The sequence below is a fragment of the Ictalurus furcatus genome, chromosome 1, assembly GCF_023375685.1.
Source record: "Ictalurus furcatus strain D&B chromosome 1, Billie_1.0, whole genome shotgun sequence".
Classification (NCBI taxonomy): Eukaryota; Metazoa; Chordata; class Actinopteri; order Siluriformes; family Ictaluridae; genus Ictalurus; species Ictalurus furcatus.
Genome location: NC_071255.1, coordinates 35,632,514 through 35,655,843, shown reverse-complemented (window position 1 = coordinate 35,655,843; position 23,330 = coordinate 35,632,514). Strand labels below are relative to the sequence as shown.

The window sequence follows — 23,330 nt, the reverse complement described above, 5'->3', positions numbered from 1 at the left end:
CTTTGTGTAGGACTCTCGAGACCTTCCAGTCCAACCTTAACACAGCATGTCTTCATGGAGCAGTGTTACGGCTTCTCTCCTGCATGGATGTGTTCATGTCTTTTGAGAGAACGCTTGTTAGTATATTTTGCCCCACACTGTACACAGATAAATGGTGTCTCTCCTGTGTGAACGCGCTGGTGTCGTCGGAGATTATTCTCTCGATTAAAAATCTTTCCACAGTGTGAGCAGAAATACGGCTTTTCTCCTGTGTGAATGCGTTGGTGTTGTCGGAGATTATTCTCTCGATTAAAACTCTTTCCACAGTGTGAGCAGAAATATGGCTTCTCTCCTGTGTGAATGCGCTGGTGTTTTCAGAGATTACTCGAGTCGGCAAAACCCTTTCCACACAGTGAACACTGATACGGCTTTTCTCCTGTATGAACGCGCTGGTGTTGTCGGAGATTACTCTCTCGATTAAAAATCTTTCCACAGTGTGAGCAGTAATACGGCTTCTCTCCTGTATGGATGTGTTGGTGTGTTTTGAGAGCAGACGCGTCAGAAAATTTTGCCCCACACTGCAGACAGATAAATGGTTTCTCTCCTGTGTGAATGCGCTGGTGTTTTTGGAGAGTACTCGAATCAGCAAAACCTTTTCCACAGTGTGAGCACTGATACGGCTTCTCTCCTGTATGGATGCATTGGTGTGTTTTGAGAGTGGACCTGTGAGTAAATTTCACCCCACACTGTACACAGATAAATGGTTTTTCTCCTGTGTGAATGCACTGGTGACTTTGGAGATGAGCTTTCTGCTTGAAACTCTTTCCACACTGTGAGCACTGATACGGTTTTTCTCCAGTGTGAATACGCTGGTGTCTTTGGAAACTGCTCTGGTTCGTAAATCTCTTCCTCCCACTGGAGGCTCTTGTGGACACCATGCAACATTATCCCAATGCCCCATGAAGAACTGTTAAATTTTTCTATGTATTATTATCGTTAGGGACGCATCAATACCATGGGTTAAGGAGTTTCTAAAACTGCTAATTCCATTGCTCAACAATATCAACACGGTCAACACTCCCCCACACTCGCTTAGCTGAGCTTGTGTAATGTCTCGTCTCCCCCTCCTGAGGAGACAAACAGATTGACAGATGGTTTTCAGAGCTGCCCGAATGTCTTCTTTTTTCCACGGCCTAACCAAACCTGAGCTTTCAGAATCAGAATAAGCGTTACTGGCCAAGTATGCTTGAGTACACAAGGAATTTGTTGCTGGTTTATAGCGACCCTACAGTGCACACTTACACATACAGTGCTGGATATAAACGAGACACCGAGTAATACAAAAAACACTAATGACAGATACCACAGGACAGTTTACAGTGCAAACAAAATCTTAAAAACCACTCACCAAGAACGGTTAAGAGTAAAGTGATATTACAGTGCAGTGATTGCCCAGTTTGTTAGAAAACACTATATGTATTGCACAGTAAATAAATATATTGCTTTCGCTTCTGCAGCTGCTTTTAGCACAGCCTTTTTAGCGTTCCTTTACCTTTCAAATGCATAAGGAGGACCCTATTTGAGAATTATTTTGAAATCCTTTTTCTTACCACTCGCACCACTGATTGAGGATTGGAACCGACCAGGTCACATGTGCGGTCCAGTGTCTAGTGTAACATGGCCAGTGACTAGTGTGTAACCCTGGGCTACACGATACACAAGTCACTTCATCAACAACATCACAATCCATGAAAGGTGCATTTATTAGAGAAAGTTGAAACTACAGTTTGCACAGGAACTGAAAAAAACAACAAAGAAGTTGTGAAAGTGGGTGGTTATCCTGGTCAATGTAACACCACTTTAAATGACTGATATGATCATATTTTGGGAAATAGAACCAAGTTCAGCACGAAATACTAGGGGAATGGGTGGGTCTGATCAAACTTTCGGCAGGTGCAGGTATACAATATACTACAGTCCAAACTTTTATTATATCGTTAAAGGGTCGTGAAATTGCTCTATTTCAGCACCTATTTAGCTCTAATCACAGTTTTGAAAAATGCTAGAAAAGTAGGCGTGGCAATCTGCAGAGTGGAGGGGAAGAGAGGAGACAACACAACAACGGCTTCTGATCCAGTCGGTTTTATTCCACTTTCATTGAATTAAAATCAACAATCCCACAAAATGAACAGATATATTACACATGGTTAAACAAGCTCACAGTACATTACACAAATAAATGCACAGCCATTTGCATTACTTTGCATCGAAAATATATATGAACAGGCTATTGCATTTTAAATAACTTCTCAGACCGTTATTTTGCTGCGTTTACTAACAAATAGAAGCTGAAAGGAAATTCTCTTATATCATGTACTCTCATATATTATGAACCGCTATCAAATACCTATGATGAATGTATACATTTAATTACCTCTTTGAATAAGCTGATCACCTGCCATCTTTATTATAGTAGACTTATTTTGTAGTATGACCCTGGATGCTGTGTGTATTGTCTAAATCTGTCTGGCCCCTGCACCAGTAGAAACTGTCCACGCAGTCCTGTTATCAATGTGTATAAATACTCTTGGTTTGCTTGAATAAACTCGGATGTCTATTTGAGCATGCATGTGTCCGTGTGTGTTCACTTAGGCTCCCCAGATCGATCTGAAACGCTCTGAGGAAAACCACACTTTCTAGCTCATAGCAGCACAGAACTAAAAGTTAATAGATGTAATGGTAGAACAGGCTGAAAGGGCTGACGGAGGTCTGGAAGACATAATCTGAGATTTGGAGATTCCTGAGATACATGGAAATCTAACAGAAGCCGTTCGATCGGTTATACTCAAGGAGCTCTACCGGTTACACTCATGGTATGGAAGGATTGCTTTTTTTTCCCCAAAGACTTGTGTCTATGGAAAAGAATTTATCAATCACTACTACACACACAAGTTAAACACAACAGCTGTGTTGTGATCTTTCAGACTGAATGCAGGGATCATACAGATGCTTCACAATGAAATTCCAGGACTTTTCAAGCACTCATTCATATTTTATATATATATATGAGAGAGAGAGAGAGAGAGAGAGAGAGAGAGAGAGAGAGAGAGAGAGAGAGAGATGTTTTCAAGCACTATACAAGAGCTGTCATTCAAGCATATTCTTTATTCCTTGTATTTAAACTTAAATTAATAATAATAATAATAAAGGAAGAACATAGAAGGCCCATCCATTGATCAATGGCTGAAAGATCTGTCACTGTATTGCATTGGAAAGAATAACCTACAGTATAAAATGTTGGATCTTTTTATACATTTTCTGGAAAATAACCAACTATTAGATACCTCTCACTCCAATTATTGAAATGTGTATATATATTTAGGGAATTTCCCCAGTGTAGGATTAGTAAAATGTATCTTATTGTGCTCTTGTGTTTGAAAATATCTGGATATATCCATCTTAGCCTTTGTACTAGGGCTGCACAATTAATCAAATTGTCACATTTGCGACTGAAAGGAAATTCTCTTATATCATGTACTCCCATATTGTGAACTGTATTAAGACACCTTGGATATGGGGAAACTGCGTTATAATTTCTGTTTATGTGTCTCTGTGCTATCAAATACCTATGATGAATGTATTCATTTAATTACCTCTTTGAATAAGCGGATCAACTGCCATCCTTTAATATAGCTGACAAATGTAGACTATTTTGTAGTATGACTCTGTGCACTGTGTATTTTGTCTATCTGTCTGGCCCCTGCACCAGTAGAAACCGTCCACACACTGCTATCATCAATGTGTATAAATACTTCTGTTTTGCATGAATAAACAGGAAGTCTCTGTGAATAGCATGTGTCAGTGTGTGTTCATTTAGACTCTCCAGGCACGCCTGAACTCTCTGTGGTAAATCACACTTTCTAGCTCATAGTAGCACAGAACTAAAGTTAATAGAAGTAATAGTACAACAGGCTGAAAGGGCTGATGGAGATCTGAAGACATAATCTGAGATTCCTGAGATATTTGGAAATCAAACAGCGACTGAGAAGTATTTTGGGCGAATGTGAATAAATATTTATTCACACCGGTGCGAGTGACCTGTTCAGAGTTGTATAATACTATCGGAATAAAAACTACAGGAAGTCCAAAATGCATCTACACCGCACAACAGTTACTTTCACACTGTTTTTCCATCACCTCAGTCAACCGAACAAGTGTGTAAATACTGCAGAGAAGCCATTATGATGAAGAGTAACACTGAACATCATCTGCTTCAACTTCGCGATCTCACAAACCGCCATCTTTTATTGATCCTGCAAAATGACCTGAACCAGCAAGTGTGACCTGCTCGAGTAGACACAGCGGTGTCGGGCGGAGTAAATTAATAATACTAACACTACAAGGTGGGTTTAATTCAAACTTCTTTATTAAATAATTCCTCACTAATCATAATCATAGAGACTGTATACTGTCTCTCTACACCAGGGGTGCCAGACGTACGGCCCACGGGCCAAAACCGGCCCCCTAGGTGGTTCAATCCGGCCCGCGGGATGAATTTTGAAAGTGAAAAAAAAATGCATAAAATGCACAAACTAGAAATTTTTAATAAAATGCTATTCCTAAATTATCCGCTAGGGGCGCACTGTTTTAGTCAGAGTACAAGACAGGGCACAACTCTGCGACTCAGACAGAACAGCAGATGGTAGCAATGCGCCTTCTGCGGTTTGTTATTATGGTGTAGTCTAACCTCTTTTCTACTCACCCCCACACCCTCATTAGCCAAAATGTCTCTGTCAAAAAGGAGAAAAGTGGATACTACTTTTCTCCTTTTTTGATAAAGGACCAAAAGATGCCAAGTTTCAGGAGCAAAAACAAAGTGGTCTAGACAGGACTAAGTCCTTTAAAATGCTGCTTCAGACACTGAGTGCACGTAAGAATACAGTTCTGTGAAAATGAATCCTTGCTGTAGTAATAGTTAAAAAATGTGCAATTTAATGTTAGTCAACAGCTTCACTACAAAACAGTTTGGTTTGGTGGAATCCTATTGTTCATGCAATGCCATAAATTTTAAAGTAAAATACTATATTTTTCAGTTCCAAATACCCGTGCCTTAAACTTTTTTGCATTTGTACAAACACTGTGACCAGTTGTACTGCGCACATGTAAATGATCATCAGAAGCAAACTGCACATGTTTGTCTATAAGAAATCTGAGGCTGTTCAAGATATGCTTTGTAAAAGGATACTACATTAAATATGAAGATTTTCCTAATGTACTTGTACTTCTTTGCACGAAAACAAAAGGAAAAACGTGGACTTATTATTTATAGGTAATTATGATTAAGATTTTATTGGGCCGGCCCACTTGACAACTAATTAGGCTGTATGTGGCCCCTGAACTAAAATGAGTTCGACATCCCTGCTCTACATCAACTCTAATAGACAGCACATTCACTTCATTTAAACTCAGGGTTGCCAGATATCACTAGAAAAGTCAACTCGTTTCCATTTTTTTTTTATTTAAACACGCCAAAAAATGCAATATCAGCAGACATGGCAACACTGAACTGGGGGAACCAGTCTAAAACCGAAACAAACAAAAATAAAACTACTAAAATGTAAAGACAGAAAATGTGCTTAGTTAAATAAATCATTTAATGTAAAAATTTTATAATAACTTCATAAAATATAAATAAAATGAGAAATGAAATAATGTTTAATTACTATGGGATGCATTTAATATCAATTTGACATTAACCCGTAAGAACCCATGGTGACACAAATACTGGGATGAGCTGGAAAGGTCCTTTTAAAGCTTTATCCCTGACTTTTAACTCAGGAAATCCCCTACTGAACATCCAGGTCAGGTCATGTGACAATATGGGAGTTTTGTGTTACCATGACATCATTTCCAAAATGGTGGTCTGCCTGGTTGGCACATGTTGCAGTGTCAGCAATTATTAAAAAGGCTTGTTTTTGTTACTAAAGGTATGTTTCAACCCATTTAACAATTGCAATGCTTTAATAACATGTCCTATATTACATTTAACCTGTTTTGTTCACATTTCTTGAACAAATTTATACAAAACAAGTGTAAATATGTATGCAAATATCGTAGTAACAGGTCACATCGGGCTGTTAACCTTAAAAAAGTAGGTGAAACTCATGTGACGTCTGTCACATTAAGAAAAATGGTAATGAGCTGCTCAAATAATTTAGCTGATTCAATTATTTTCTGAATTGATATATTTTCTGCAGTTCATTTCAAAACATATTTAAACAAATGTAAACAAAAATAATGTCAAATTAATTAAATTGTTAAAGAAATGTTTTATGAAACTGTTTTGCATATCTGTAACTAAAACAAAAAAGAGAGTTTAATATCGCACGTTGGTCCTATTTTGAGGTCATTTCATCTTGAGTGTCACGCCTTCAGACAATTTTCACACACCCCTGGAGTATTTCAGAACATTTATAACTGTAGGAATGCTTGAGTTCCTGAAGGAACAATCTAATTTGTACAATATGCAAAAACCTGAAGCTCAAAGAAATGTTAACACCACTGTTAAAGAATTGGAAATATTGATTGGCCTCTATCTGTGCATGGGTCTGCAACAAATGCAGGGAAATCGTGCATACTGGGAAAATGACACAGTGATTTTGTGGTCTATCAAGGTGGCACTGGGGGAAAAAACAGCACTTGCCATAGGAGGTGACATTGTGGCTGAGCTGTGTGAAACTCTCCCATCAAACCAAAACTACAACGTATTTGGGGACAATATTTTTTCCCTCTCCAGCACTGGTTCTCCAGCTTCTTCAGTGACAGATCTACTCTGTAGGAACACTGCATTGCAATTACTTATCTGGTTGTCAGCTTGAAGACGAGAAAAGTCTTGCCAAGCAAGGGACATGTTTTTACAATGTTGTTGAACTATTTACATATTTAGCTTGTTGAGAAGACCTCCAGTGTGAGGTAGTTATTTATTTTATTCAGTTTGCACATTTTCATGTTTTAATTTGTGGTTAAACCTTTCCCGAAAAGGTATCATTTTGATGTGGTATGGAAATGCAAGTAAAAAGGCTGTTTTTGTTTTGTTTTTTTTTGTCAAATTAAGATGTTGTATAACTACATAACTATAACCATCAAAGTTATGGGTTTGAGATATGTTGTGGAAAAGCTAGCAAAAAGGGAAAACAGTGTCAACTCTGAAAAATTGTTGCTGTTAAACCTAATGGTCACAGTTATGTAGTTTTAAAACATGTTGTGGAAGAGTAAATAAAATGCTAAAACTGTACTATTTCTGAAAAAGATTTTTGTTATACCTACCCAGCAAAGTAAGCATACTGATATGTTGTGGAAAAGCAAATAAACTGGAAAATCTAAGTTATTAAGCAAAAAAAAAAAAAAAAAAAAAACGCCCAATGTAACATAAAAAATTGACTATAAACGCCCAATGTGACATACATGTAACATTACAGATCTCTCACAAGGAGAGGTTGTATTTCAAAAATAACTTCAGAAATGTGTTCTATGTGGTCCATTTGGTCAGTTTCATATCCCCCATATTTTTCCTATAAAGAGAAATGGGTCCGGGTTCTTAACGGTTAAGCTCAGTTCACAATTTCCTTAGAAGGCTATTCGCCTTCTTGCTAATATCGATTTTAACACATTTTTGTGTTAGTCTACTTTTAATTAGGACTGTTTATTGTTTAAGAGATTTTAAAACAAATTGCTGTTTGTCAATTAACCAACAGTATTTCTAATTGCTATTATTTTAATTCAATTAACAGTGACCATGAGCAGAGAACTTACATTTAACTGTTTATGACCTCCTGATTAAAGTTTAAACAAAAAAAGATTGGTATCTCAAGGCCCCAGATGGCGACTAAAATGGTCGCCAATGCGACTAACTTTTTAATTTTGCGACCCTGTTTTTTCTGCCAGTCGCCAGTGGCCACCGTTACCCACAAACAAAATTTAAAAACAAATTAAATAGAAATGACCATACATCTTGTTGTGTTAGGCTACTGAACTCTCATCTCCTCTTGCGCCTGTGTCTACCTGCCCTATCTTGTGCACTCCCGTATGGCTTCCAATAAATAAACTCTACACTTTTGTGGTCAGTGGTTGAATCGTCGGCTGTATAGATGAACAAACAGGTTTAACGTCACGTTTATCGGGTTAAAAAGTTGGAAGTGTTAACTTTATTAAAAGGTGTTTAATTTAGTTTGATGTAGTTTAGTTCGTTGGAATTTGAATGTATACGTTATATGTAGGCTAGCTAACTGCATAGTTAACTAACGTTAGCCAGCTGACTAGAAAACGAAATGCACAAACAAAAAATCTCAGACTTTTTCTCATTCCCTGCCGTCCAAACCCTGCCTCCTCTACATCAGATGCTGACGATGTTGACACCAACTCGACCGGTGAAAGTTCCCAAGTGACATTTGAGTCGTCCCAGCCCGTTTCAATCGGTGTGCAATCTTTTACAGATGATGACAGCCAAGCGCAGCAAGTCGAGTCTTCTTCTCCCGTCCCGACAAGACAGTTTAAATCAGCTACAAGAGTTAAAAGCAGGTTGTCATGCTAAAGCAGGACAAGATATTGCTGGTAAAACAGAGTTCATTACCAGTTCAAGTCATTTTAAAAAAAGAAACCGTGAAGAAGCATGGAGACAGTAAAAAACATCAGAACGCCAGGGATTGTGTCATTGCTAGGTCTGCCCCTCCTGCCACCCCAACCGTGAACGTGCTAGTGATAAAGTCGCAGAAAAAGAGATGAGGGAATTGAAAATAAAATTCAATGCAGCCTACATGACTGAGCCTGAATAAGCAGGAAACAACAAACTGTACATAGTTGAATAAAAAAAAAAGTGAAAAAAGAAAAATGACTGGACATTTAAGTATTTACGGTAATATGATTCAATATGATATACTGAACATTGCACAGTGTATGTAAAGAATACATTACATTTACATTACATTTATTCACTTAGCAGACACTTTTATCCAAAGCGACTAACAAATGAGAAAAATACAAGCAGAATACATTGTGTAAACTATGGGAGGCAGAGTAAACAAAGTCACACAGTACAGAGGGGAAAGAAAAGGCAGTGTGAGGTAGCCGTTTAACAATGATATCATCATATGTCATTTGACATCACTATATTTTGGCTCCTGAAATTTTGATTTGGCACCTAAATTTTTTGGGTTTAGGAGCCAATGGCTCCTAGATTTTTTTTTTTTTTTTTTTGCCTGGAGCCCTGTATCTGGATCGGTTGTAAAAATCCTGATCGGTGCATCCCTAATGAACACCATTAAACTAAAGCGCTTTGCATCTGACAGGTAAATTAACTCACCCAATCACATCCTATATGAGATTATTCAGATAAATACACAATATACACAGAGCGGTTCGAGAACTGACTCCAGCCCAGAACCATGACAGTGGAAATAATAGTGTAGCTTTAAATATAGTTAAGAGGAGCAGACTTCAAAGACTGAACATTGAGGTTTATTGTATTTGTTACTAAGGTGGAACAGGTTAACGGATGTTTTTTGCATACAGTCTGTAAAATTAACTGAAAATATTATTTAGTTTATCAGAAGGTAAATTAAAGTGTCATGGCTCACACTATGTTCCTAAATTCTGTCATAATTGACCAGCTCAAGTTCTCATACCTACCTGTGTGTTATACTGTGGCACATTAATGTTACCATCTCTAGTTTAAAAAAAAAAACAAACCCATAAACTTCAAACGTGCTCCTAAATTCCTAAATTTTTATCAATTTTTGTAATGCTCCTAAAGGAAACTGTTAGCATAGAGCCCTGAATTACCCATTACATTCTTGGGTATAACTAACACATTTTAAAGACTGCAAACATTTTGTCTATCACTCACATTAGTGAATAAACACTCAGTGCCACTTTGGAAATGAGTGAAATGATTTAAACTTACTGCTCATCCTCACACTGCACATGTACACACTGACACACAGCATTTGATCAACTCCTTTCTCTCTGTGTGTGTTCAGTAAAAGACTAAATACTAAACTTTCCCTCAACATCTTGAAAACATGAAGCTACTAGAACAACAAAAGTGAATAAAACTCACTCTGCTGCGTCACACCCACTCTGAAATACACACAGAGAGCCTATGGAGCACGTTTTTCTCCCTCTTTATCAAACAAGAAAAACACACTTAAACACAAATTCACATACAATTGTGCACAAAATGATTCCAATATTACTTTAAAACGGATACTACATCAACACTTACACTCTTTGAGAAATAATGATGAGATTTACTTTCAAATGTCTCCACAGAAATTGGCCTCAATGGTGAAGACACGCATAAGAACTGCATCACGTTGTACCTCGCGCTGCTCGCATGTGAACTCTAACCCTAACTTCTGGACAGAACGGGAACTCACGTACCTGTTTCTTAAAGGGCCAGCGTAACATTTTATCACTAGATGAGAAGGACATATACTAGATGAGAAGGATATACTTTTTACACGTTAAACAAACGCCATTATTGCGTTTTAAACGTGGATAAGACAGGATAGATCCCTCAGCTTGTCTTACATTGACTCTTTATGACAATGGGAAACAATTCTCTTACAGTTCCTGTGAATAAAAACTAAAGAGTCTCAAACTGTTATTTAAGAGGTTCATCAGGGCTTGTACAAGGAGCTTTTAGTCATTTAAAGTACTGGAAAACCTTGAAAATATACTTTAAAGTGTTTATTGATATTATGGTGAAGATGAAACAACGTATGGGAAACGCAAATGTAGTCCATCACGGCTGGGGAAAGGTGCTATATAAAATTTGTTTTTTTTTGTTTTTGTTTTATTTATTCATTTATTTATTTATTTATATTGAATGTATAACATATTTTAATTGAGAAAACATGGAAGATAACAAGAAAATATCCAAATAAAATACATTTTATATGCATTTTAACTACCGTCCCACCCTCAGCATCCAGAATACCAGTGACTATGTTTACATGGACATCAGTAATCTAATTACTGACCTTATTCTGAATAAGACAATATTGTAATTAAGGTGTTTACATGAGTTGCTTTTAGACTATTCCTTTCATGTTCCCGTTTTACATGTTATAGAACAGAGATTGATTAACATCACACGTCATTACATCCCCACACCACGCCGGTCGATGTTCCCTCCAGAATTTCACTTATAAACATACAGTTCGTCTTCGTTATGGTACCGTATACAGTTTTGGGTGTTTCGTTTTTAATTTTATGAAAGCTTCAAGTGCAGTTAATTATTTGTCATGCTATACGTGCTAATACACAACATATTTTTATTACACTTTCACATTTAAATAAACAGACCGCTGCTTTCACCTCCATGTTGTGCTACATTCTTGATAATGTACAAATCTTTACATCAAATTAGACTTATCCTTAAAGTGCATCATCTTGTAGAAGCAAAATATAAATAAAAATTTACCCAAAATATAGGATAAGTAAAAATAAAAATGCCATCAACCAAATGAAAATATGTATCAAATATAACAATATGCAACCAAATGAAAACAATTCAAGCCTATGCAGAAAAGGCAATAACAGTGTTTACAGAAGGAGAGATGCAGACAAGTCACCCAATAGAGTGGTGACGCAGGGATGATGTCATTTTGTACCGGAACCCAGAAGTTAGCATCACACTAGTTCCCTCGACAAAAACCCAATAGGATTTTCCCAAAGGCTTTTGGATTATTGCAAAAAATAATCCCTGTGATCAACAAAAGTTTACAATACTAACACGTTTTGTCCATCAAGTTAATTTTCACAAATGAACACAACTTTTATGAAGTTTGAAGCCTAAATACAATTGACAGAAATAAACAGCTAACCGTTTGCTATAAACGAACCACACCACGGTCGCTCGACTTCAACGTCACCATCACCAAGCTTCCCACAACTTTTACAAACTTGATTTAAAACTTTTTTCATAATACGGATTTACTCTGTGGATGAATCATCATCCACCTTTTTTGGGGGGAATTGTGAGAACAAGTTTCAAGGCTCTACGGTAACAATTTCTTTTTTGGAGCACTTGTGCTCCTAATTACAAAAATTTAGAAGCACGTTTGAGGTTTTTCTTTTGTTTGTTTTTTAAGAGATCGTAACGTTAATGTGCCACAATATAACACATAAGTATGCATGAGAAAACTTGAGCTGGTCAATATTGAAATTAATGAGAATTAATATCCCAAATTTTAATCCTCTACTTGCTACTCTGTCATACAACTGATAGAGCATGTAGAATCACTTCCTCTTTCCTTCTCAGAAGGCGGAGTCTTCGTGCCGCTGGGCTAGAGAACCAATGAAATCCTTTCCCTTACGCTGAAGGAGTGTGTAACAAAGGAATTTTACTCTTGGAGTAAGATATACGAATCGTCCTTTATATGGACTTCGGTTTATTAAAGAACAAAAGGATTATAATTATCTTAACTCAGAATATAAAGAAAAGAAAACAAAGAAAAACCAGCGACTACGCAGAGTCTGAAAATGGTTTTCTTTTAAGAAGAGACATTAAAAAATCCCTTTAGACCACACAGGGTCTGACAGTGTTTTCTTCCTTCATAAGAAACTAAAACGAGTAAGCATTCACCCAAGGAGTGGCAATGAACACTTCCCTTTCCTCAGTTTATATACACCTTTTGCTTGTGGTTTCGGGCGCTAGGGTCTAAGTTTTTGCTCTAGACCGCAACGCTTTCTCAAAACGTCTCCGGATGCAGTTACAAGCGCGAACTCTGAAACTGCATGTAGAAAACAGAAAGCATGCCCTTATTTGGATTTTTAACAGTGAGACAGAGGTTGGGGGATTGTGGTTTTTGAGCACTCATCTTAAAGCTGTGTGTTTTTGAGCGCTGGCTGTAAAAACAAGATGTATGTTTTTATTGGGTTTTCCTCAGATTTAAGCGTTCTATCAATTTTTCCAATTCATCTATTTGTCCAGTAAGAGCAGAGAGTCTCGGTTCTTTAGTACAAACTTGTGCTATTTTCCCATATTTCTGATTTAATTTCCTAATGCATTCAGTTCTCCTGTATTTAGCACACTCTTTTAACATTTCACCTTCAGCTTTCATTTGATTCAATACACTCAGTATACTATCACATTCTTTCACTAAACGATCATTTTTCAATATCAGCTTTTCAGTTCTTTTTACATCCAACGTGTCGAGCTGTAAATCTCTCAGATCTCGCTGGAGGTGCATAATGTCAGGAACAGCTTCCTTAACGGCCCCCAAACCAGAAGACTTTCTAGTCCATCTTCCTCCATGTTGCTGGCTTGCCCCCCTCCTTCTTCTTGGACCTCTTTTTTTCCTCACGTGATTCTGTTTTCCTGAACTGTCAAGGTTGAGGTTCTTTACATAGTTTAATCATAATACGGTTTTAATCATTTCCACATAACCTCACATAATACATCAGCTTGTATTTTACTTTAAGCTGGAAATAACGGCAGGACTGAGGCTACATATATCTGAGATCCAAATCTCCTACAATATCAATTATGACAGAATTTAGGAACATAGTGTGAGCCATGACACATTAATTTATCTTCTGATAAACTAAATGTAATATTTTCAGTTAATTTTACAGACTGTATGCAAAACACATCCGTTAACCTGTTCCACCTTGTAAACAAATACAATAAACCTCAATGTTCAGTCTTTGAAGTCTGCTCCTCTTAAATATATTTAAAGCTACACTATTATTTCCACTGTCATGGTTCTGGGCTGGAGTCAGTTCTCGAACCGCTCTGTGTATATTGTGTATTTATCTGAATAATCTCATATAGGATGTGATTGGATTAGAGCTGCAACAACTAATCCATAAAATCGATAATAATCGATGATGAAAATCGTTGTTAACGAATCTCATTATGGATTAGTTGGTCTGCACGCGGCACGGGGGAGATTTACTCATTATGTTACTTCTGTTCCGAAAACACGCTTCGGAGAGTAAATACTCAAGTTGTCTCCCAAATGAAGTACTATACACTTACACTATGCACTAGTGTCTAGTGTGTGGATTTTAGAAAGGTAATATCATCTCAAATTATATCACTAGCGGGTTTTTTTTACTAACCGGAAGTATAAGCCACTTCCTAGTTGACGGCGCCTGACGCCATACGCACGCTAGCATTAGTAGACACCCGAGTCACAGACAATGGCTTTCTTTAGTTTACTTTCTGTCAGCATTACCTTTTATTCAAGAAGCTTGACAGCAACAGTGAACTCTGAAGGTGTTGAAGAAAATCTCGTTACTCTGGTTGTATTTGGAGAGGTTAACTACGTTCTAACTAGATGCACCAAGAGGTAAGTTTAAGTGAAACTGGTTCTCTGAGCTGCTCGGTCTCAGCTGTAACACTGACTGGAATCCTAATGAATCCTAAATGGATCTCTGCTTCATATCTAATAGCGTCTAGTGCAGATAGATGACTTGTACCTTTTAAATAAATAAGTATTTATATAAATCTGATCGCTGGGAATTCTAGTTTTAGCATTTTCTTGCCAGTGCTGATGAGTACCTCAGCAAACATTTTCCTCATCAGTTAAGCTTTATTATCGACCCTGGGTCTTCACGGTGTCGGGGTTTGGCAGACATTTGAATGAAAATCACCTTTAATTCTAATTATGGACATACACAACTCTGAGTGACCATTTAACACAGCCAGCTCGAGCTTTTGGGGGTTATATGTGCATTAAGGTGACACAATTCAAACTGATAGCAGGGTAGTTCTAATAAAATTGCAAAAATCTCATTTGTGTCATTCATTGCTATTTTTATGTAAAGTTTTACTGTTTGATTACACATTACACACCGTATTAACTCACTTTTATACAAAAAGGGATTATAAACATGAGGGGCTACAAGCTAGTAGACATCTTGACCAGACAAATTAAGCCATGGGCATTCAAGGAAAACTTCCAGATGCATACAATTCCTTGTGTTCAAAGGTCAAACTAAAAATGACTGAATGGTGACAGTTACATCATATTTCTTAACCATTAATGATTTTTTATAGGTATACTAAATAAGACCAGTCGAAGTGGTTGTGTTTTGTTTCATACTGGTGCTTTTTACCACTTTTGATCCAAGATATGTGAAGATGCTGTGAATTTGTCACGGGGACTTATCTGTCCATGTTGTTGGATTTTATTCCTAATTTACTCTTGGCCAATTCCCCTCACACCTCAGGTCTCCCCTATCATATTACAGCTACCAACCGGGAAGGCTGAAGACAGAAAGATCAGACTTTAATAAAAAGTGAATAGACAATAACACATGAAGTGCATAGTATGAACTGTAATCATACAGAAAGGAAGAGGAAGAGAAAAGGGGCGTGGCTTTCCCGCTGCTGACCCTGAGCACTCTCAGCAGGTGGATTGTTTTGTTTGTTTTAAAACTATTTTGAATTGTTCCTTTTTCAAGTTTGTTTGTATGATTCGCCTGAGTAATTGAAGAAATCTGTGATCATGGAGTTTACATATCTCTGGATTGTATTTTTTTTTTAAATAAAATTCTTTATTCTAATATTTTGAGATACCGGATTTATGATTTCTATGAGCTATAAGCCGTAATCATAAAGATTAAAACAAAAAAAGGCTTGAAATATTTCACTTTATGTGTAATGAGTCTAGAATATGTGAAAGTTCCACTTTTTGAATTAAAGAAGAAAAAAAGAACTTTTCCACAATATTTACATTTTTTGAGATGCACCTGTATACTGTAAAGGCACTTGATTGTTTTTTCCTTTGTTAGAATTGATTTTATTATATTTATACTTTATTATATTTATTAGAGTTACATTGTGGGTGTTTTTGTGTGAACGAGATTAACTGTGAAGTGTTTCAGTTACCAAAAATAAAGCTTAGTAGTTTTTAAAGAAAACAATATCAGATGGCTATCAGAATCAGAATAGAAAAAGTGGATCCTAATGAACGCTGACCTCCATTATTTGCCCCATAATAGAAGAAACTGTGTCACTGTTTTGTAGAAGAATTACGTTTTATCTTAAACACAAGCACAGATTTTAGATGTAATCCTATGGGAAGTGGTTACAAGGCAAGTGAAACACAGTGTCATAAATTTTCTCTCTCTCTCGCTTTGTTTACTCTTCCATGTGTGTTTATTTTGATTCTAGTCCTGACTCCGCCCCCTGTCCTGTCATTGATGTGCTTTATTTGTGCTATATTACTATTTGTGCTATTGATTTGTTTGTGCTGTACACCAAAGACATTTGGGTTTGAGATCAAAAGATGGATATGAGACGGAAGTTTAGGATCTCAGCTTTTATTTCTTGGTATTTACATCTAGATGTGTTAAACAACATAAAACATAGAACCCTTTGTATCAGACCACCCAATTTTTATGCGAGCAATTTTCAGTAACTGCATCAAACCTGTGACTCACTGACACCAAACTGTTGCTTTCTTCTTTTGTGAAGCTTTTCCAGGTTTTTACCACAGCTTCTTTCAGTTGTAGTTTGTTTCGGGGGGTTTCTCCCTTCAGTCTCCTCTACAGGAGGTGAAATGTTGCTCAACTGGGTTTAGGTCTGGTTTTGCACCGATACGGCTTCTCTCCTGTATGAACGTGCTGGTGTCGTCGGAGAGTACTCGAGTCAGCAAAACGCTTTCCACAGTGTGAGCACTGATACGGCTTCTCTCCTGTATGAACGCGCTGGTGTCGTTGGAGATTACTCTCTAGATTAAAAATCTTTCCACAGTGTGAGCAGAAATACGGCTTCTCTCCTGTGTGAACGCGCCGGTGTCGTCGGAGAGTACTCGAGTCAGTAAAACTCTTTCCGCATTGTGAGCAATGATGCGGCTTCTCTCCTGTGTGAACACGCTGGTGTGTTTTGAAATTAGGCCTGTGAGTAAATTTCGCCCCACACTGCACACAGATAAATGGTTTTTCTCCTGTATGAATGTGCTGGTGTTGCTGGAGAGTACATTTCTGCCTGAAACTCATTCCACACTGTGAACACTGATACGGCTTTTCTCCTGTGTGAATGCGCTGGTGTTGCTGGAGAGTATATTTCTGCCTGAAACTCGTTCCACACTGTGAGCACTGATACGGTTTTTCTCCTGTGTGAATACGCTGGTGTCGTCGGAAATTACTCTCTTGATTAAAACTCTTTCCACACTGTGAACACTGATACGGTTTTTCTCCAGTATGAATGTGCTGGTGTTTTTGGAAACTGCTCTGGTTCAGAAATCTCTTCCTCCTATTGGAAGCTCTTGTGGACACCATGTTCTTCTGTGTCTCTAGGGAGGAAAAGATGGAAGTCAATAATAAGTGACATTATCCCAATGCCCCATGAAGAACTGTTAAATTTTTCTATGTATTATTATCGTTAGGGACGCATCAATACCATGGGTTAAGGAGTTTCTAAAACTGCTAATTCCATTGCTCAACAATATCAACACGGTCAACACTCCCCCACACTCGCTTAGCTGAGCTTGTGTAATGTCTCGCCTCCCCCTCCTGAGGAGACAAACAGATTGTCTTCAGAGCTGCCTGAATGTCTTCTTTTTTCCACGGCCTAACCAAACCTGAGCTTTCAGAATCAGAATAAGCGTTACTGGCCAAGTATGCTTGAGTACACAAGGAATTTGTTGCTGGTTTATAGCGACCCTACAGTGCACACTTACACATACAGTGCTGGATATAAACAAGACACCGAGTAATACAAAAAACACTAATGACAGATACCACAGGACAGTTTACACACTGTAAAAAAAAAAATTGCTGACTCATCTTAATACATCAAGTGGCCTCTTTCCATTGTTTTTTTTTTAGTTTTGTGAACTTCAACAGAAAAGTTCATTTAAATAAAAAAGTAATTGTAACTTATAAAATAGAGTTGGGAAAAGTTAAGTCATCTCCACTTCTTTATTCAACTGCAATCCAAGTTGCCTCAACTAGCATTTAAGTTAGATGTACTCTATATTAATTAGAGCTGCACAATTAATCGAATATCAATCGTGATTTTGACTGCACACGATTACATGAACATGATCAACTGCGACGATGACGTTTAAAGTTTGTCCTCCACTCAAAGAAAACTCCACTGCAGATCAAATCAAGCGCTTCCTAAACTTTCAGCCAATCACCACAGAGCGGCTATGTTCCTAAATTCTGTCATAATTTACCTCATGCGTACTTGTGTGTTATATTGTGGTACATTAATGTTACATCTCTTAAAAACAAAACCCATAAACTTCAAATGTGCTCCTACATTTTTATAAATTTTTGTAATGCTCCTAAAGGAAGTTGTTAGCATAGAGGCCTGAATTACCCATTACATTCTTGGGTATAACAACACATTTTAAAGACTGCAAACATTTTGTCTATCACTCACATTAGTGAATAAACACTCAGTGCCACTTTGGAAATGAGTGAAATGATTTAAACTTACTGCTCATCCTCACACTGCACATGTACACACTGACACACAGCATTTGATCAACTCCTTTCTCTCTCTGTGTGATCAGTAAAAGACTAAATACTAAACTTTCCCTCAACATCTTGAAAACATGAAGCTACTAGAACAACAAAAGTGAATAAAACTCACTCTGCTGCGTCACACCCACTCTGAAATACACACAGAGAGCCTATGGAGCACGTTTTTCTCCCTCTTTATCAAACAAGAAAAACACACTTAAACCCAAACTCACATACAATTGTGCACAAAATGATTCCAATATTACTTTAAAACCGACACTACATCAACACTTACACTCTTTGAGAAATAATGATGACATTTACTTTCAAATGTCTCCACAGAAATTGGCCTCAATGGTGAAGACACGCAGCCATCCGTTTTACAAACACACGCATAAGAACTGCATCACGTTGTAACTCGCGCTGCTCGCATGTGAACTCTCGCGATACTTCTGGACAGAACGGGAACTCACATACCTGCTTCTTAAAGGGCCAGCGTAACATTTTATCACTAGATGAGAAGGACATCTGTGCACACTGCAGGGACAATACACTTCATTAAGGGCTTTAATAACCAGTTTCACCATTGGAATGTTGTCTTCTTTTTCACCTGGTTACATATAATATAATGTAATAACATTTGCAATCACAGTGCAGGAGAAAATAAGGAATGCAAAGTGCAGTCTTTTTTATTTAGCTATTTATTTAAATCCCTACTCCATTTCTACGGTTTAGTCATCTGGTGGGCGTGGTTTCGGAGCGCGCAAGCACGTCATTCAAACAGAGCGAGACGACCGTTGAGAATCAGACAGCGCGAGACAGCTCCTTTCAGGTATATTGAGGTACTTCTGTTGGTTGTATGAATAAAACACTTTTATTATCACAATTCTGATTAGCGTAGATTTACAACAGGTGCTTATTATTAGTAGTAATTATTATTATTCCTCTAGTTCGCTCTTTCAGTGTAGCAAAACTTTATTTATACTTTTTACACGTTAAACAAACTCCATTATTGCGTTTTAAACGTGGATAAGACAGGATAGATCCCTCAGCTTGTCTTACATTGACTCTTTATGACAATGGGAAACAATTCTCTTACAGTTCCTGTGAATAAAAACTAAAGAGTCTCAAACTGTTATTTAAGAGGTTCATCAGGGCTTGTACAAGGAGCTTTTAGTCATTTAAAGTACTGGAAAACCTTGAAAATAAACTTTAAAGTGTTTATTGAGATTATGGTGAAGATGAAGCAGCGCATGGGAAATGCAAATGTAGTCCATCATGGCTGGGGAAAGGTGCTATATAAAAATTGGTTGCGTTTTTATTATTTATATTGTATATATAACATTTTAATTGAGAAAACATGGAAGATAAGAAAATATCCAAATAAAAAACATTTTATATGCATTTTAACTACCTTCCCACCCTCAGCATCCAGAATATCAGTGACTATGTTTACATGGACATCAGTAATCTAATTACTGACCTTATTCTGAATAAGACAATATTGTGATTAAGGTGTTTACATGAGTTGCTTTTAGACTATTCCTTTCATGTTCCCGTTTTACATGTTGTAGAACAGAGATCGATTAACATCACACGTCATTACATCCCCACGTCACGCCGGTCGATGTTCCCTCCAGAATTTCACGTATCAACATACAGTTGTCTTCGTTATGGTACCGTATACAGTTTTGGGTGTTTAGTTTTTAATTTTATGAAAGCTTCAAGTGCAGTTAATTATTTGTCATGCTATACGTGCTAATAGACGACTGCTTGAAGTCATGGGCTGCGTCCGAAACCACGTACTTACCTACTACATAGTAGCTGAGACACATGTATCTCGCCTACTATGTACTCTAGTAGGTAAGTACGTGGTTTCGGACGCAGCCGTGCTCTCTTGTTTGCCTTCAAGGGGTTGAGCACTGCCGTGTGTACGTGTCCTGTCGCACAATGCGGTGAAAACTCCCACACGATGTTAATATTGTGATTAAGGTGTGTACATGTCTATAACACACTTCGATAATGCGACTAAAGTAGGAAAACTCCACACGTCTTAATTCGATTGTGTTTACTTCGAGTATGACTTTAATCGGATTAAGGTAATCAATAATCGCTGTTTACATGCTAGTTTCTTAATCAGAGTATCATCTTAATCGAGTTAATATCGGATTATTGTTGTCCATGTAAACGTACTGAATGATACAGGTCAAGAAGTTATCGTACAAAGTAGGGCTGCACGATTATGGCCAAAATGATAATCCCGATTATTTTGATCAATATTCAGATCATGATTATTTATCACGATTATTGATTGGTTTTAGATACAACATATTTTTATTACACTTTCACATTTAAATAAACAGACCGCTGCTTTCACCTCCATGTTGTGCTACATTCCTGCTAATGTACAAATCTTTACATCAAATTAGACTGGTCCTTAAAGTGCATCATCTGGTAGAAGCAAAATATAAATAAAAATTTACCCAAAATATAGGATAAGTAAAAATAAAAATGCCATCAACCAAATGAAAATATGCATCCAATATAACAATATGCAACCAAATGAAAATAATTCAGGCCTATGCAGAAAATTCAATAATAGTGTTTTCAGGAGGAGAGACGCAGCCAAATAACTCAATAGAGCGGTGACGCAGGGATGACGTCATTTTGTACCGGAACCCAGAAGTTAGCATCACACCGGTTCCCTCGACAAAAACACAATAGGATTTTCCCAAAGGCTTTTGGATTATTGCAAAAAATAATCTCCGTGATCAACAAAAGTTTACAATACTAACACATTTTGTCCATCAAGTTAATTTTCACAAATGAACACAACTTTTATGAAGTTTGAAGCCTAAATACAATTGGCAGAAATAAACAGCTAACCGTTTCCTATAAACGAACCACACCACGGTCGCTCGACTTCAACGTCACCATCACCAAGCTTCCCACAACTTTTACAAACTTGATTTAAAACTTTTTTTCATAATACGGATTTACTCTGTGGATGAATCATCATCCACCTTTTTTGGGGGGAATTGTGAGAACAAGTTTCAAGGCTCTACGGTAACAATTTCTTTTTTGGAGCACTTGAGGTATTTCTTTTGTTTCTTGTTTAAGAGATGGTAACGTTAATGTGCCACAATATAACACACAAGTATGCATGAGAAAACTTGAGCTGGTCAATATTGAAATTAATGAGAATTAATATCCCAAATTTTAATCCTCTACTTGCTACTCTGTCATACAACTGATAGAGCATGTAGAATCACTTCCTCTTTCCTTCTCAGAAGGCGGAGTCTTCGTGCCGCTGGGCTAGAGAACCAATGAAATCCTTTCCCTTACGCTGAAGGAGTGTGTAACAAAGGAATTTTACTCTTGGAGTAAGATATACGAATCGTCCTTTATATGGACTTCGGTTTATTAAAGAACAAAAGGATTACAATTATCTTAACTCAGAATATAAAGAAAAGAAAATAAAGAAAAACCAGCGACTACGCAGAGTCTGAAAATGGTTTTCTTTTAAGAAGAGACATTTAAAAAAATCCCTTTAGACCACGCAGGATCTGATAGTTTTTCTTTCTTCACAAGAAACTAAAATGAGTAAGCATTCACCCGAGGAATGGCAATGAACACTCGCCTTTCCTCAGTTTATATTCACCTTTTGCTTGTGGTTTCGCAACGCTTTCTCAAAACGTCTCCGGATGCAGTTACAAGCGCGAACTCTGAAACTGCATGTAGAAAACAGAAAGCATGCCCTTATTTGGATTTTTAACAGTGAGACAGAGGTTGGGGGATTGTGGTTTTTGAGCACTCGTCTTAAAGCTGTGTGTGTTTTAAGCGCTGGCTGTAAAAACAGGATGTATGACTTAAGCGTTCTATCAATTTTTCCAATTCATCTATTTGTCCAGTAAGAGCAGAGAGTCTCGGTTCTTTAGTACAAACTTGTGCTATTTTCCCATATTTCTGATTTAATTTCCTAATGCACTCAGTTCTCCTGTATTTAGCACACTCTTTTAACATTTCACCTTCAGCTTTCATTTGATTCAATACACTCAGTATACTATCACATTCTTTCACTAAACGATCATTTTTCAATATCAGCTTTTCAGTTCTTTTTACATCCAACGTGTCGAGCTGTAAATCTCTCAGATCTCGCTGGAGGTGCATAATGTCAGGAACAGCTTCCTTAGCGGCCCCCAAACCAGAAGACTTTCTAGTCCATCTTCCTCCATGTTGCTGGCTTGCCCCCCTCCTTCTTCTTGGACCTCTTTTTTTCCTCACGTGATTCTGTTTCCCTGAACTGTCAAGGTTGAGGTTCTTTACATAGTTTAATCATAATACAGTTTTAATCATTTCCACATAACATAACATAATACATCAGCTTGTATTTTACTTTAAGCTGGAAATAACGGCAGGACTGAGGCTACATATATCTGAGATCCAAATCTCCTACAATATCAATTATGACAGAATTTAGGAACATAGTGTGAGCCATGACACATTAATTTATCTTCTGATAAACTAAATGTAATATTTTCAGTTAATTTTACAGACTGTATGCAAAACACATCCGTTAACCTGTTCCACCTTGTAAACAAATACAATAAACCTCAATGTTCAGTCTTTGAAGTCTGCTCCTCTTAAATATATTTAAAGCTACACTATTATTTCCACTGTCATGGTTCTGGGCTGGAGTCAGTTCTCGAACCGCTCTGTGTATATTGTGTATTTATCTGAATAATCTCATATAGGATGTGATTGGATTAGAGCTGCAACAACTAATCCATAAAATCGATAATAATCGATGATGAAAATCGTTGTTAACGAATCTCATTATGGATTAGTTGGTCTGCACGTGG

General features: G+C 37.3%; 1 pseudogene; it reads right to left on the bottom strand.

Moving 5' to 3' along the window:
• Window positions 1–19,173, bottom strand: LOC128606341 (zinc finger protein 665-like; annotated as a pseudogene).
• Between the last annotated feature and the right edge of the window lie 4,157 nt (window positions 19,174–23,330).